Below are 16,621 nucleotides of genomic sequence, written 5' to 3' on the forward strand. Positions count from 1 at the left end.
TAATTGACTCTCTCAAGTTTTAACACTTGGCCCTGGGTTTGCTGTTTACCTTGCTCAAGCAATTTGGTGTAATTAATTTTTATAGCTGTATTTGCTTTTAGGGTTTATATTTTGGTGGAAAGCTATCTCTAGTCAAAACCTCATAGAATTACTTTTTTCTTTGAATTAAAACACAATTGTTTAAAATAAGAGTCTCATCTATAAAATTAAATAGAGAGTAAAATGCAAAATCTTTTAACATCTTTACAACTACATCAGATAGACATGTCTGTGGATAAGGATTGAAAAGAAACAAAACTGAACGCAGTTAATGTGTTAGGTAGTAGAATTGATCCATGTTTTTAGTAAAGAATAAGTAAACATAAGGGAAAAAGAGCATGAGGTGAGTTGTTTGGCTGGTAACGTCAGTTTTGACAGTTTTATTCGGTTGGGGCCGCAACTATAGCTTGGCTGCGGGCAGGACACCGGCCCTCACAGGTTGCTGAGTTCCAGCAGGGTCTGGTCCAAGATCTGATGAATCTCCACGTTCTCCTCCTTGGCACTGGCCAACGTCTCTTCTAGGTCATCGGTAGTTTTCTCCAACTTTGCCACAGACCTTTCGACAAACTCTGCTCTGGTCTCAGCCTCCTTCAGCTTCTCCTCCAGCAGTTTCATCTCCTCTTCATATTTATCTTCTTTGGTGGAATACTCCTCCTCTGAGGCCATCAGGGACTTGAGGGTCTGGTCCATGGTTTCAAGTTTCTCCTCCAACTGTCTGGCTCGGCTCTCGGCCACCTCAGCTCTCTCTTCTGAGTGCTCCAGGTTTCCCTCCAGGATCAGCTGTTTCCCGGCCACTTCCTTGTATTTGCCGTCTGAATCCTCAGCGATGAGCTTGGCCTCCTTCAGCTGCACCTCCTCCGACTCCATCTGCTCCTTGCCTTTCATGGCCGGGTTTTTATGACCTTCATTCCTCTCTCACTCTCATCGGCTGCCTTCTCCTCGGTCTCCTCTAGCTTTTGCAGGGCTGTAGACAGCGCTCCTGGGCCCGGTCCGGCTCCTCCTCTTCCTGTTGAATGTGGCGGTTAAGGGAGGCCATATCCGCCTCAGCGTCGGTGGCCTTCTCGGCCCGCTGCAGTTTCTCCTGGGCCTCCTTCACGGATTGAGAATACTTTTCGCCTCTGTCCTCTTCAGCTTTTTCCGCTGCCTCTCCAGCTGCTTGCAGTGGTCCTCGGCTTGCTGCTTGTTGGCTTCGGCCTGCTCCGGGTGGTCGATGGCGTTCTTCCTGTCCAGCTTTAGCATCTGCATCTTCCTGATGGCATCCCTGGCCGGCGGGCAGGTGGTGAGGACTGGGTGCATCAGGCTGGCTGCGCGGACTCGGCGCACGGGTGGCAGGTGAGGAGGGCCGATCTGGACCGAGATTTATTTTATTTTTTTATTTTTTATTTATTTATTTTTTTGAGACGGAGTCTCGCTCTGTCACCCAGGTTGGAGTGCAGTGGCGTGATCTGGGCTCACTGCAACCTCCGCCTCCCGGGTTCAAGCGATTCTCCTGCCTCAGACTCCGGAGTATCTGGGACTACAGGTGCCCGCCACCACGCCTGGCTAATTTTTGGATTTTTAGTAGAGACGGGATTTCACCGTGTTGGCCAGGATGGTCTCGATCTCCTGACTTTGTGATCCGCCTGCCTCTGCCGTCGAAAATGCTGAGGTTACAGGCATGAGTGAGCCACTGCGCCCGGCCTGGGACCGAGATTGTTTTAATGCTTGTAAAAAAACTTTGAGTTGATGCTCATCTGTAGAAAGATTTGGCTTTAAAAATAGTCATTCATCATGCTGACCATTAACGTAATCGGTCAGAAATCACACATACTCCATAGACTTCTAAGAAGAAAGGAAAAACAAACAAAACAAAACAATGGGTGAAGGTTATAAAAAGGTAAGTTCTCCAGCCTTGGAGAAGCATTCTTCCTCTTTTTCCTCCTCCTTTTTTTTTTTTTAATCCACAGACTTGTTGGTAGTTGGCCTTTTGGGGACGTGTTTTTCACCACATGATACGGGAACTCTCAATATCTCTCAGGCTGACACCTTATTCTTTCTAATCTGATCAGACACAACGTTTTAAAAAGAAAATAGTTTTAATTAGATGACTGTTTTGCGTTGTTAAAATTTTTTCTTAAATATTTTAAAATTGATTTTTAATGTGATACAATGTGATTGCACAAAGTTAGAAATACAAAGTAAAAAGAAGAAAACAAGGAAAATTGCTAATTCCTCCATTCAGATTCATCATCGTGTTAAATGGTTTTATTTCATTCATTCCAGTCTTTTTTATTTTTCCTTTAATATGGGTACATGTTTGTATATATTTTTGCTAGTATAATAGAATAATGTGATAAACCTTTTTGTATACACATTTTGTGTGCAGTTCTGACTATTTCCTTAGGATCAGTTTAAACCCTAAGTTTTAATACTCTGAAGGCTTAGAGTTACTGTGGGGCTTTGGGCTAGAGAGAGGGATTGGTGGTACTGAAGCTGTTGATTACAGGAGAAGAAGAACCCTGCTCCTGAAGTATTCCCTTCACCCCCACTTATAGTAATCCCTCCTGGTGTTGTAGAGATAGCATGGAATTGTCTCTGGCTAGATTATAATTCTGAGGACTCCGGGTTGATTTTTACAGTGTATAAGAAGAAAAAGTTAGAAAAGGGTTTTATGCATGTAAGTCACTCCTAAAAAGTTGTGTAGAAAAATGAAAGCTTATTTGAGATTATTATGTGCTATAAATATTCTGATCTATAAGTTCGATTTTTTTTCCTTTGGGGAAAATATAAATCAGAGTATCTTGAGTATTCTTTCTTTAAAAGACAACATGGGTTCAATAACGGAGACTCACAAATGGAGGAATAAGAGAAATATGAAGTTTTGCTTTTGCAAACATACTGAAGTGGAAAATAGAAAAGCTGAAATCAACAATAACAACCACAAAAACGCCACATCCATTTGGACTAAAATACATGTATATATAACACAACTTTCCAAGCATAAAACGAAAACTCTCACCAAGGGAATGAAAAAAATACCTTTTGAAAAACTGCTGAAATAGGCCTGTTGTTGAAATAGTTTTATTTCCCCTTTAGAAGATCTATTTACTACAATTCTGGGAGCGAGAGGGATGATTGTGAATAAAGAATAGAGCCATTTAAGATGTTGTGCAGAGTACCAGAATTTATGAAGACTGGTTTGAATTAAAACTAAATGTCACCAGCAAATAGGAGCCAACAGAAATGTACATTTCATTTATTGTGCTGGGAGCTGGGGAGGGCAGCAGGGATGAGCTTATACTTAACAGGACTCTCTTTTATATGGCACTAATTTTTAGGTGGAGAACTTAGACCTTACAAAAACATGTGTTTCTCTCAAATCTTCTTAGCTGTTCAGATTAATTCATTAATTGGCAGGAGTTGAAATCATACCTCCTACTTGGGTATGTATAGTACAAGAGAAAAAAACTTCAAATATTAAATGCATTTATTCATTCAGCAAATTTGCATAGGAAGAAACAGGCGAGTTATCTGTCAACAATTAAAACGGAATGATTGGGAGATGCTGGGGGAACACTTCAGGTTGGGTGGTTAGGGAAGGCCACTGTGTCGCACTGGAGAGCTCTCCAAGATGATTCCAGAAGTTCACCCCTTTCTCTTTTCAATTTAGCATATCTGTATTTCCTCCTTCTGTGGCCTTTGCCTTCTTGCAAAGGACTTTCTATTATTATTTACTTTGACAGAGGAACTGTAAAACTGAAATAAAGATGCAGTTAAAAAAAAAGAGAGCCTGAAATGCATTTTTTATAAATTGGAGGCTCAGGTGCACCATCCTTTTTTCAACTCCAAGAAAATCATAAATTATTTTATTAGAGGGAATTACCACAGCTCTAGATCTTAATGATTGCTGAACAGGAGGTTTTTTTCTTTCCTAAACATCAAGTAGCTGCCAGTTTTAATTTTCTTTTGGAATTTACACATTAAAAACATTGTTTTAGCTGTTCAACAAAACTGTCTCTTATATCCAAGGGATGGTGCCAGAGTATGAAATGTGCAGCTTGGTTTGATTTCTTCCCCTCTAGCCTGATCCACGAGTAAAAGCCAGCCTTGCATTTTATGACTGGAGGGGCAGTATTCAATATTAATAACTATGGGAAAAAAACAGATTCCAATTTTACTCTTTAGTATCTTCATGCCCAGAAGTTTTATATTCAGGTGTCTGAGAGTGGGTCGACCACATTTCTGGTATTTTTTTTTTTTTCCCGAGACAGGGTCTTGCTCTGTTGCCCAGGCTGGAGTGTAGTGGCACCATCTCAGCTTACTGCAAGTTCCACCTCCTGAGTTCATGCCATTCTTCTGCCTCAGCCTCCCGAGTAGCTGGGACTGCAGCCCCCCACCACCACACCTGGCTTATTCTTTGTATTTTTCATAGAGATGGAGTTTCGCCGTGTTAGCCAGGATGGTCTCGATCTCCTGACCTCGTGATCTGCCCGCCTCGGCCTCCCAAAGTGCTGGGATTACAGGCGTGAGCCACCACTCCTGGCCTCCAGTATCTTTACTTGATGGTGCTGTGAGGTTCTTTCGCACAGATGATTAATGCAATAATTCTGGCACTTGGGATTTCAAGGACCAGTACAATGGCAAAACAAAACAAAACAAAACAAAACAAAACAAATATTTATTCAGTGTTTGTTATATGTCACACACTGGTCTAGGGTGTGGAGAAATAGCAGTGAACAACAACAAAAAGAAACTGGCAAAAATGATTGCCCGCTTGTAGAGTATATTCAAATAACGGGGGGGGGATAAAGTAAATGTATAAACAAGTAATGTCTCATGGTGATAAGTACTCAGAAAAAAGATTGCAGAGAAGGGATAAGAGGACAATCAGGGTGGAAGTGAGGCCTGCAATTTTACAGAGGAAAAAGATAAGCTTGGGAAGTTCTTCCTGAGTTGGCCACTTGTAAGGATAGATGGGAAGGGGCCAGACAGCAAGCCAATGTGAATGTCTAGGGAAGTTAGGAACAGCAAGTGCAAAGGCCCTGAGGCAAATGCATGCCTGATTCCGTCTAGGGCCAGTAGGGAGGCCAGTGTGGGCAGAGGGTGGGAAGAGGAAGGAGGAATTGTAGGTGATGGGCTCAGAGATGAAGGGTGAGATCATGTAGGTTCTTATCAGCCCTTAGAAAGACTCTTTGGGTTTTGGTCAGAGTGAAGTGGAAAACCATTTCAGGATTGTGAACCTTAGAATGTCACGATTTGATTTTCTACAAATACACTAAAAGAGAGGAAAGGAAGAAGTAGAGAGACCAATTAGAGACTATTTCAATAATCCAGGCAAGAGGAGATGGTGGGTTGGATCAGAGTAGTAGCAGTAAAGGTGGTGAGAAGTCTGATTTTGGATACATTTTGAAAATAAAGCCAACACGTTTTACTGCCAGTTTGGATGAAGGATGTAAGATATACAGAAGGGTTAACAATGAGTCCAAGGTTGTAGGCTGGAGCAAATGGAAGGATAGAGTTGCTATTTACAGAGAAAAAGAGGATTGGGGGGTCTTTTAGGGGAAAGATCAGGAGCTTGATTTTGGACATACTGATTTTGAGGTGCTCATTATTAACAAAATGGAGACGATAAGCAGGATGCTGGGAATGAGTGGTTGAGATTAGAGGTATACATTTGGGAGCAGTCAGCACTAGTGTGCATACTCTGCACTGATGCGCACACTGGCTTCTATGTTGTTCTGTCTGTGACTTGCATAAAAACAGTCTTTGTGGCACACTCAAATTGTAACCCAGTTCCAAGCCAGGTATCTCAAATGGTATCTCTGGTTTAATTCTGGATTGGGGGTGATTTTATTTATATTTTGTCAATATTCATTTTCCCGTCTGTTCAGTCACAACCATGCAGCTACTTATTATTCCTATTTCTTGAGGGGTGTGGGTAAAGGGTCTGCTATTGATTTATAAGCCACAGCAAATTCAGCCCCTTTTGATACTCCTCTGAAAGGAGGCTCTCTTTGAGAAAGTTTTTGTTACCTTTCCAATTCATCCATCTTAGAGTTGATTATAATTTTAAGCTTCATGATGCAATAATCTATAACATTTATATAGTGCCATTATCTCTTTCCAAGTACTTTATGAACATTTGTTAATTGCTTGCCGCATTACCCCACGAGGCAGGTAAAGTCCCATTTGCATTCATTGTAGGAGTTTCCCGACAGTGGGGGTTTGAGCCGTGAAGCGAATGCCCATCAAACACCTGGCCAGTTAGGGATAGAGGGATCAATAAGCAAGTAATGATGATGGCTTCATCTTCATTAATTAATATTATTTTAGTACCTCCAGCATTCCCTCATAAAAGTCAGAACCCCAAATGAAAATGGTGTTTTCTTTCCCTAGAGACTAACTGATGCGATCAACTTGAACAGATGGGAGATATTAAGCACCAACAGGATGAATGAGGAGGTGGGCCCAAAGTGCCTTCAATACTTCTCATTATGAAAACAGAGAATTGTTACCCCAGAGGACTTTAAAGCAGTACTTAGTAATCTGGTAGAGTGAGAGTAGAAGCATTTGGCTGACTAGCTAACTACAAAGGCAACTTCATTTTTGCTTACAGTGTTAGAGATCTCAGGCAAAAGATGTTTTATTTATTAAAATTCACTCATTGACTGATTTGTTGATACCTCCTATATGATAGACACTTTATAGGCTCAAAGGCAGACAGCAATATATAAAAAAGACTAACATCTCTGCCCTCATGGAAATTTCTAGAGGGGGAATAATGATAATTAACATTTCAGTACTTAGCATATGCCAGACACTTTGTATCACTACATTTAACAAATCATTTGATTACAACAAGAGTCCTATCATTACCAATATTTTACAGAGAAGAAAACTGAGATATAGAGAGAATAAATTACTTGCTCAAATGCATAGTTAATACATTATGGGGCTTTAGACCAAAGATAACCACTATGCTTTAGTTTAGTTTTATTTTCTGCATGAAGTATTGTAGTTGAAGGAGATGATTGGTTTGAAGAATTCACCTTAGCTACTTAAAATGATAAATTTCAACATATTGATCATAAATTCTTAGGAGCCAAAATGCATGCGTGGAGAATTATGTCACAGGTCAAAGGAAAAAATTGGTCTTACATTGTTTTAATCCAAGTTTTTGCCTAGAGCAAGTAGAACTTGGGTATTCCATTCTCACATCTTCTCTTTCCTGTTCATCTATATTTAATGAAGACTGCTGGCTCTTTCAGATAAGTCTTATGTCTAGGATAGTTGGAAATGATAACTCAGAGCTGGCCATGAGCAAAATGGTAAAGTATGTTGAGTTAGGAATCTTAGATGCTCCCAGTTTCTCACCATTTTCCCACCCTGTTTTTACTCATTGACTTTACAACACCTTTTCAGTTCCTTTGTACTAATGAAATGAATAAAAAGAGCTTAAATTTCACTCTCTCCCCAGTCAATAACTTTACTTTTACAGATTTTATAGATTTACTTTTCATGAAGAAATTTCATGCAAGCATTAGAGCCTGGGCAAGTCTTGGGAGGACTTCTCAAAATGCCTTTTTAGTATAGGCGAAGAATGACACAGGGAAAAAGCGTAGGAACTTTCAGGTTGGATAGAATTGAGTTTTACTTCTGACCCAATCCTTTACACATTGTGGGGCACTGGAAAGAATATTAAAACCATTGGAGTCTCATTTTCCTAATCTAACTAGGATTCAATAATTTCTAATGTATGTGAATTGAGCTTCTCTGTGCATAGTTACTTGATAGGCGCTTAATAAATAGTTGTTGTTGGTTAATGTTCATTCAACAGATGTTTGAATTCTTGTTATGTATGGGCTAGGTTCTAGGGAGAGAAATTATGGTGCAATGCAAATACCATGAGTGCTAATGAAAAAGGCAATAAAAATGGTCTTCATTCTGAGCCTCAAACAATAGAGGAATAGGGGGTCCCCTCTTCCATCTCTTCTCCATTTTTTTTCCTTTGCATTGATGAGAACAGTAATCACTAAAACACTTTTCTTAGTGTCTTTTGTCATCTCCTATTTTAGTAAGAATTGACTCTACTGATCATCTTGCCCTTGGTCTGTTCTAAGCTTCAAGAAATTGGCCATGAATATTGTTCTTTCTGTTCCTGTGGGTTCCTTATCACTGCTTTCCCCTGCTCTGTTCGTCTGAAGATACGGAGCCTGGGAATTCTGAGTGCAGTTCCTACATTATTAATGTCTGTGCTGCACTGCCTCCCTGAAATAGTGATGATCTGAATTAGGCTGTCTTGGGAATAAAGTAGAGGAGCGGATTCTAAATCTAAGTATAAATGGGAAGCAAAGGAGAGGAAGCTGTTTCACAGCAGCACCGTTAACCAGAACCATGAACACCTCTAATGTGTGAGTGAAAGGGTGATAGGCCGTGAAAGAGACTAGAATTTGGAGGGAAGATCTGGGCTGAGGAGAGAGATGAGGTATGTATCAGGGAGCCTTCTACATAATGATGATATTTAATGTAATGAGACTGGATTAACATACCAGGAACACCAAGCGGGTAGGTAGAGAAATACAAAGAGTAGAGAGGAAGGTCAAGGTACTGCTGCGGGGAAACTCACATTTAGTGAAGGAGCAGCAAGAGGACCTGAGTTAGATCAGACACCTAGGAAAATAATGGTCCTATGGGAAAAGGGAGTTCTGGAAGATAAACTGACAAGATTGTGAATGGTTACATAGGGAATTAGAAGAATGAGAACTGAAAAATAGCTCTAGAATTTTTTGGTGAAGTGGCCATTAGGAATCATCAAAGAAAGACATGGGCATGGTAGTTTGAACAGATTACTGTGGAATAAGAGTGAGTGAGTAATCTAAGGGAAGGAGCTAAGTATGAGCTACTCTTTCAAGATCTTGAATGTCGGAGAGAGGGAGGGAGGCAGAGAGACAGAAAGTCAAAGAAGACTTGAGAGTGATGGGACCTCAGGGTAGGTAGATTAGGAGTAGGAGACAAGTTTAGGCGTAGGAAAAGTTTCCAGTAGAGAGACAGAGAGTAAATACAATCTTAAGTCTCTTCTTAGAGAAGAAGAGTGGGGGTTGGGCATGGTGGCTCACACTTGTAATCCCAGTACTTTGGGAGGCCGCAGCAGGTGGATCACCTGAGGTCAGGAGTCTGAGACCAGCCTGACCAACATGGTGAAACACCATCTCTACTAAAAATACAAAAATTAGTCAGGCGTGGTGGCACACACCTGTAGTGTCAGCTACCTGGGAGACTGAGACAGGAGAATCGCTTGAACCCGGGAGGCGGAGGTTGCAGTGAGCTGAGGTTGTGCCACTGCACTCCACATTGGGTGAAAGAGTGAGACTCTGTCAAAAAAGAAAAAAAAAAGAGTGGTAGTTCTTTGTTTTAGGACTAGTGGAAAGAAAATAGATTAGATATAGGATAATCTATTGAGGAGGATGAAGTAAGGATAGAATTTAAGGAGAGAGTTAAAACTTAATATAGGCATTTTGTTATCTTTATAGTTATTTCAGTTAGTTTTATTTTTGAACAATAATCATTCCAGATGAGAAGGATAGTAGATATTTATATTGTAACACATCACCCGTTTCACAGTTTTCATCAGTAATGCTTGTAGGCATATATGTGCTTTAACATTAAACTTTTGCCAGTTTAATTAATAACAGGATTATCAATGTAGAAATTTGTGACTTTACTTTTGAATTTTTCATTATTGTCACCTTGAGTATATAGAATTGCTCTTCTATTTTCTATTTCTATTCACACATTCATTTTAATCATATTTTATGATAAAGAATGGTGTAGGTTTTAAGAATTGAAATTATCTAAGGGATCATACAGTCTAAGCCATAGATTAATTTCAACTTATTAGCAGCCAATAGTTTTGTGTCGCTTGTGTTTTACTGAAGACATGACCTTCCTTAGAGTGATGGAATAATCCTATTTCCACAGTTCTGTCTCTAGAGAGACAGGTAGGGAGCTGAGATTTTGGACAGCCCAGTTATTATTCATGTGGCTTCAGTATATGCTCATGTCACAGGGTACGCTAATATCTGTCTCATGCAGTTCTTGAAGCAAATATGAGAAATTACACTTTTTAAATCCTTTGAATAGTTAAAATGTACAAAGATTCATATTTAATGTTAGTTACAGGCCTTGGAGAAACCCATTGGCTTACTTCGATGATAACTGTTTTACAAGTTGTGAATTCTGTTAATTATAAGATGTGATATATTAATTTAAAAATAAAAATTTTAGGCTGGGCATGGTGGCTCATGCTTGTAGTCCCAGCACTTTGGGAGGCTGAGAAGGGCAGATCACTTGAGGTCAGGAGTTTGAGGCCAGCCTGGCCAACATGGCGAAACCCTGTCTTTACTAAAAAATACAAAAATTAGCCTGGCATGGTGGCATGTGCCTGTAATCCCAGCTACTGGGAAGGCTGAGGTAGGAGAATGGCTTGAACCCAGGAGGCAGAGGTTGCAATGAGCCGAGATCATGCCACTGTACTCCAGCCTGGGCGACAGAGTGAGACTCCATCTCAAACAAACAAACAAACAAACAAACAAAACCCCAAAAAAACCGCACCAAAAACCAAACAAAAACTAAAAAACAAACAACAAAAAAGATTTTAGTTTTATTAATTTAGTATCCAATGTTTTTATTTAAGCACTCAACATAAGTTTAACATTCTGTGTTTACCATGTTACCCACTTCCAAGATAGATGATAAAAAGTGTTAGACTCAAGGACAAGTGTTTACAAATACCTACTATATGTCTAGCATTTTATGCAGTGTTTGGTGGTGTGGAATCTTATTTGAGAATAAAATTAAATATAAAATTGTCCTTTTTAAGACTGAATAAAGATGGCCAACTAGATGTAGCCAGGAGAAGCATCTGCCACTGAGGGAGCAGGGCATCAGGAAGACTGGCATACTCCAAGAAGATCATTGGAGGGAAGGCACTGAGAGTGGATAAAGGGAGGACACAGATGCTTGGCTGAAGAGGGAGGAAGCTGGGAACCCTGCACAGGGCTACTATGCCATGCACAGGGACTCATTCCAGGCCCAGTGACTCTTGGGGAAAGGGTAAGTTGAACAGGCAAGCAGTGACATGCTCTCACCATGGATCTCTGGAATCCTGGCAGCCAGAGACCCCAACACTCCCATGGACACTTGAGCTGGAAGGGAGAGCTTCTTAGAGGTAGTAAGGGCAGGACTCCAGCCTCTGTGGAGCCCTGAGGGTTTGATACAGGAATTTCTGCAATGGAGCATGGCCAGGAACGCCCATTCCTCAGACTCATCATGCTTTCCTAGGAGACATTAGCCTTAAGGGAGCTGTTAGACCGGAACAGAGCAGGGTGATCTTGCCTGTGAGATCAGGCTATTCCAAACTCTGCTGGCCTCTCTCAGGGCCCCAGCCTGGCTGAGCTTGTTTGTGGTGCAGCCCCAGATACCCAGTTCGGCCACATCATAACTCCTTTGCTGGTAGACTGTGCCTGACCATCAAAGAGCTCCAGTAGAGTAGGCCCCACTGACACACACACTTCCCTATACCATATGCAAAAATAAACTCAAGATGGATTAAAGACTTGAATTCAAAACCTAAAATTATAAAAACCCTTCAAGGTTACCTAGGAAATAACATTCTGGACATAGGACCTGGCAAAGATTTCATGAAGAAGCTGCCAAAAACCATTGCAAGAAAAAGAAAACTTGACAAATGGGACCTAATTAAATGAAAGCGATTCTTCATAGCGAAAGACACTATCAACAGAGTAAACAGACGAGCTACAGAATAGGAGAAAATATTTGCATACTATGCAATATCTGGAATCTGTAAGGAACTTAAATTAACAAGCAGAAAAACCAACTCCCTTAAAAAGTGGTCAAAGGACATGAACAGACAGTTTTAGAAGGAAGACATACATGCACCCAACGAGCATATGGAAGAATGATCAACATCACTAATTATTAGAAAAATGCAAATGGAAACCACAATATACTATAATATCTCATAACAGTCAGAATGGTTCTTATTACAAAGTCGAAAAGTAACAGATACTGTTGATATTGTAGAGAGAAAGTAATGCTTATACACTGCTTCTGGGAATGTAATTTAGTTCAGTCACTGTGGCAAGCAGTTTAATGATTTTTCAAAGAACTCAAAACAGAATTACCACTTGACCCAGCAATCCCACTATTGGGTATGTACCCAAAGGAATATTAATTGTTCTACCATAAAGACACATGCCTATGTATGTTCATCACAACACTATTTACAATAGCAAAGATATGGAATCAACCTAAATGTCCATCAGTAGTAGACTGGATAAAGAAAGTGTGGTACATATACACCGTGGAATACTATGTAGCCATAAGAAAGAAAAAAGATCATTTTTTTTTTTCAGCAACATGGATGGAGCTGGTGGCCATTATCCTAAGTGAACAAACATAGGAACGGAAAACCAAATACTGCATATTCTCAGTTATAAGTGGCAGCTAAACCTTGAATCCACATGGACCCAAAGAAAGGAACAACAGACACCATAGTCTACTTGGAGGTGGAGGGTGGAAGGAGAGTGAGGATCAAAAACCTACCTACTGGGTACTGGGTACTATAATTATTACCTGGGTGATACAATAATCTGTACACCAAAACACCGTGACATACAATTTACCCATATAACAAACCTGCACGTGTACCACTGAACCTACAATAAATGTTAAAAAGTTATACATAAAATTGCCAAAATGCAAATGTTTACAGCTTATATCTATACTGTATGGTTGAAGAACAGGGAAAATCATTATGCATTGTCGTAGTTTGAGACAACTCCATTACAAAGGAGGCTCGAGATAGATTCTGATGATAGGAAGAATCTGAGGTAAGTGGAAAGGTGAATAGGCAGTTGTTTATAGCAATTTCTGTCTGTATATTTAGACATGAGTAAAAAAATCTCAAACATCTTAAATTTTAATCATTAGGTGTCACAGCAGCATCAGCACTCAAACACAGGACTCTGCATACAGACAAGTTCATAGCTGGTAAAGTGCTGGAAAGTTCGGGGGGAGACAACTCTTGTTAGACATAATAGGGAGCCAACTTCTGCCATAGTTTTGGGGAAATGATGCAGGAAAGTTCCTTTTATTTCTTCAAATAGTGAAAAACTCTTATTTATCACTGAGGGGCTACAATGAACTATTTACTTATTTTCAGTAAAAACAAACAAATGATCAATCGATTGGACAAAGCTCCTGAATAATAAAAAAAACTTTATTAGAATGTTAAATTTACACATAGTATTAACCCATTTATGCCTGAGGTTGCAAGTTTTTGAATTTTTTGCAATCAGACCTTGGTGATGACCTTAAACAGTAGGATGTAAATAACTCCCACATTCTTAGTGTTCCAATACTGGAACACTAGGCATAAGTGTTAAGGGCCAGGGCATGAATCCAGTGGGAGAAACAAATTTCCTCAAAGTGTGTTGTTTCCAGAAGAGGGAGGGACACTAGGAACATAGCGCAGCAAACATCCGCCCTTATATAGTTGAAGTCTGTGTCCATTGTAGTATCTGATATTCCCTAAGTAATACTGTAAGTGGAAAATTTCCCTGAGTTTGGTACTTGTAAAAATGTTTTGCTTTCAGAATTGAGTCACAGAATGCTCAAATCTAACAGCATTGCCTGTTGGATTAATGAAAGTACAGGAAGGTTGCTTTGACAGCTCACTATTGCAGTACAACCCAGGTACTTTATATCTTTTTCCCTTCTCCCTTCTCTCTATAATCCCGCTGTTCCCTCTCTAGGTTTCTTACCTCCTGATCACAAAATGGCTGCCAATTATCCATAAGCTAAATCCTAATGTGAGTGAACATGATCAAGGTAGGAAACAGAAGATCTGTCAGAGTTACAAAAGGGATAGATTTTAGGTTCTTTTATCTTTTTGTAAGGCACAAAAAATCCCAGGAAAACTCCAACAGATTTGTTTTATTTAAAAAAACCAGTTTCATTGAGGTATAATTTATGGTAACATTCACCAAGGTTAAGGATGCAAGTTAAGTTTTCACCAATGTATGCAGTCATGCAACCCATACCACAATAATTCAGAAAGTCAAGATGTTCCCAGATAGATTGACATTTCTTCAACTGACTATCTTAAAAATTCTTCTGTCCATAATGATATTTTTATAGAGCTGATCCTTAGATCTTAATGAAAGCTGACATTTCAATAATAGCTAACCTTTATTAAGTGCTTTCTGTGTGCTAGTCACTACACTAAATGTTTGCCGTACTTTACCTCCTTTAGTATTTTTGAAGTTTGATCATGTTCGGACTTGATATTTATCAATATATAATAGTTGCACATATATTCAAGGTACATGTGATATTTCGATACATGTTTATAATGTGTAGTGATCATATCAGGGTAATGGAGATACTCATCACCTGAAACCTGTATCTTTTATTTGTGCTGGGAACATTCATTCTTTTCTTCTAGCTATTTTGAAATATACAATAAATTATTATTAATTATAATCTCCCTAATATCAAATATTAGAACTTATTCCTTCTATCTAATAGTATTTTTGTATCCATTAACCAACTTCTCTTCATTCCCCACTCCTCCTTTCCTTCCCAGGCTTTGGTAACCATCAATCCACTCTTTTTAAAATTTTTAAAACAACAGGGTGGGATAGGTTTTATTAACAGGGCTGTCACTAGTATATATGGTGCCTTTGTGTGAAATAGCAAAAGGTAGCCCTTCTGCTTGGATGTAGGAGACAAGGCCGTCTAAGTAGACCAGGGATGGAGTTTGGCTTTCTCTTTCCTCCTAGACATCTTTGTGGAGTACATAAAATTTTGGATGAAAAAGCCTACTCGACTGTTCCTATTTTACAGTACAAAAACTTCATCTTTAGAGCAGTGAATCAGCCCATTCTGGGTTATGCAGTATGGGGCATATCTTGACTTTCGATGATGGGATTTTACTCACCGGTATCATTGTTAAGTCCATGCAGAAATGTCCTTGGCTAAACAATTCCTTGAATTTCTTTGTAAGATTTTGCCTCCTTCTTATTCAGTATTTACCAACTCTCATATATTTATTCAGGCTTATCTCTTTCCTCATTGATTTAATAGCATGAAATCATTTTCTCAGTTATGACACTATTAACTATTATTGCAATTACTATTTGTTCATAGAACCTCATATAATTTTATCTTTTTAGTGGAAATTAGCTATAGCTGATAATTATTACAGTAATTTTAAATTGACTAGTTACTAGCATTTCATATAAATTTGTTTGCATTGAGACACACGAAAAGCTCATATCTATTAAGTTTCCTATTTTTGATAAAATTATTCTTGCTTTTATTAGTAATAGATGGTATTAGGTTCTAATGCAATCGCTTGATGATGCCATAATATAAAATGAAAAATCTGGTCAAACATTATATGCCTGGAACAATTTTTATATAATTTTATGATTTTAAAGCTATCATGGAAAGTCCCAGGAGAAATATCTTTGGGAATTGCAAAAACAATTATGTTTGAAATGAATTGTTTAGAGTTTGTTAGTCTATACTGGATTTTCAAATGCAAATTGTAACTGGAATTTTCTTCTTTTTCTTGAGATTGAGAGAAAGTAAATTAAAATTAGATGTTCATTTCTTGCTATTTAAGTCCATGGTTTACCCATCTTGCCTCCTGAAAAATAGGTATAATTAGATCTCTTGCATAATTTACTCACTATTCTATAAAAAGCAGTGTACAGATTATTGAGAAACTAGAAATAATGGCAGAAAAGTCTCTCAATTAGAAAATGATTGATTAATTTGTTGCAGTTGATAAAATATTAGTGTGTATTTTCAGATTCTAGGACTGGAAAGCAAATAACTCAACCTGTATCATCTATTGTGACTTAAAATCAAAGTGGCTGTCAATTACTTTGAGGCATGCTCCTTTTTGGCGTAAACTTATTTTATTGTTTTTTTCTGTTTTGTGTTTGTTTCTCAGCAACAATATGTCTCCTTGAAATTTCACAGCAGATCTCTTAAGCAAAAGAAGATTTTATTTTATTTTTTTTAACTACACTTTTATGTTTGGGACAGCACATTACTCTAGAGCTGTAGATCTTAAAGTGTGGCTCTTCTTTCAGTTTTCAGTAGCATTAGCATCACCAGGATCTTGTTAGAAATGCCAGTCCTAGGGGACCATCCCAGAGCTGTCGGATCAGAAACCGGGATGGGCCCAGGGATCTGTGTTTCAATAAATCCTTCCAGGGGATGATGATGCATGCAAAACTCTGAGAACTACTTTTCTAAAGGAACTTCATACAACCAAATTAACTATGTTGCTATTAATTATTTGCAATATTTTAGTCTTGGGTAGAATTGCTAAGTCACAGGATATGAATATATTCAACTATAGCAGGTAATGCTAAGTAGTTTTATAAGTACCTGTTCCAATTTAGAGTTCTACCAGTAGTAAATAAAAGTCTGACTGTGTTATCCCTAACTTTGTCAGACATTTTAATTTTTATAGATCTGGTGGGTGTGAAATGGTATCAAGTTA

At 38.8% G+C, this 16,621-nt stretch overlaps 1 pseudogene across 1 annotated transcript; it reads right to left on the reverse strand.

Annotated features, from left to right (window-relative positions):
- Window positions 1-396: 396 nt before the first annotated feature.
- LOC112627102 lies at window positions 397-1,335 on the reverse strand (annotated as a pseudogene). Its single transcript, XR_003120016.1, has one exon. The product of XR_003120016.1 is annotated as a tropomyosin beta chain pseudogene (transcript).
- Between the last annotated feature and the right edge of the window lie 15,286 nt (window positions 1,336-16,621).

The sequence above is a fragment of the Theropithecus gelada genome, chromosome 6 (genome assembly GCF_003255815.1).
Source record: "Theropithecus gelada isolate Dixy chromosome 6, Tgel_1.0, whole genome shotgun sequence".
Taxonomy (NCBI): domain Eukaryota; kingdom Metazoa; phylum Chordata; class Mammalia; order Primates; family Cercopithecidae; genus Theropithecus; species Theropithecus gelada.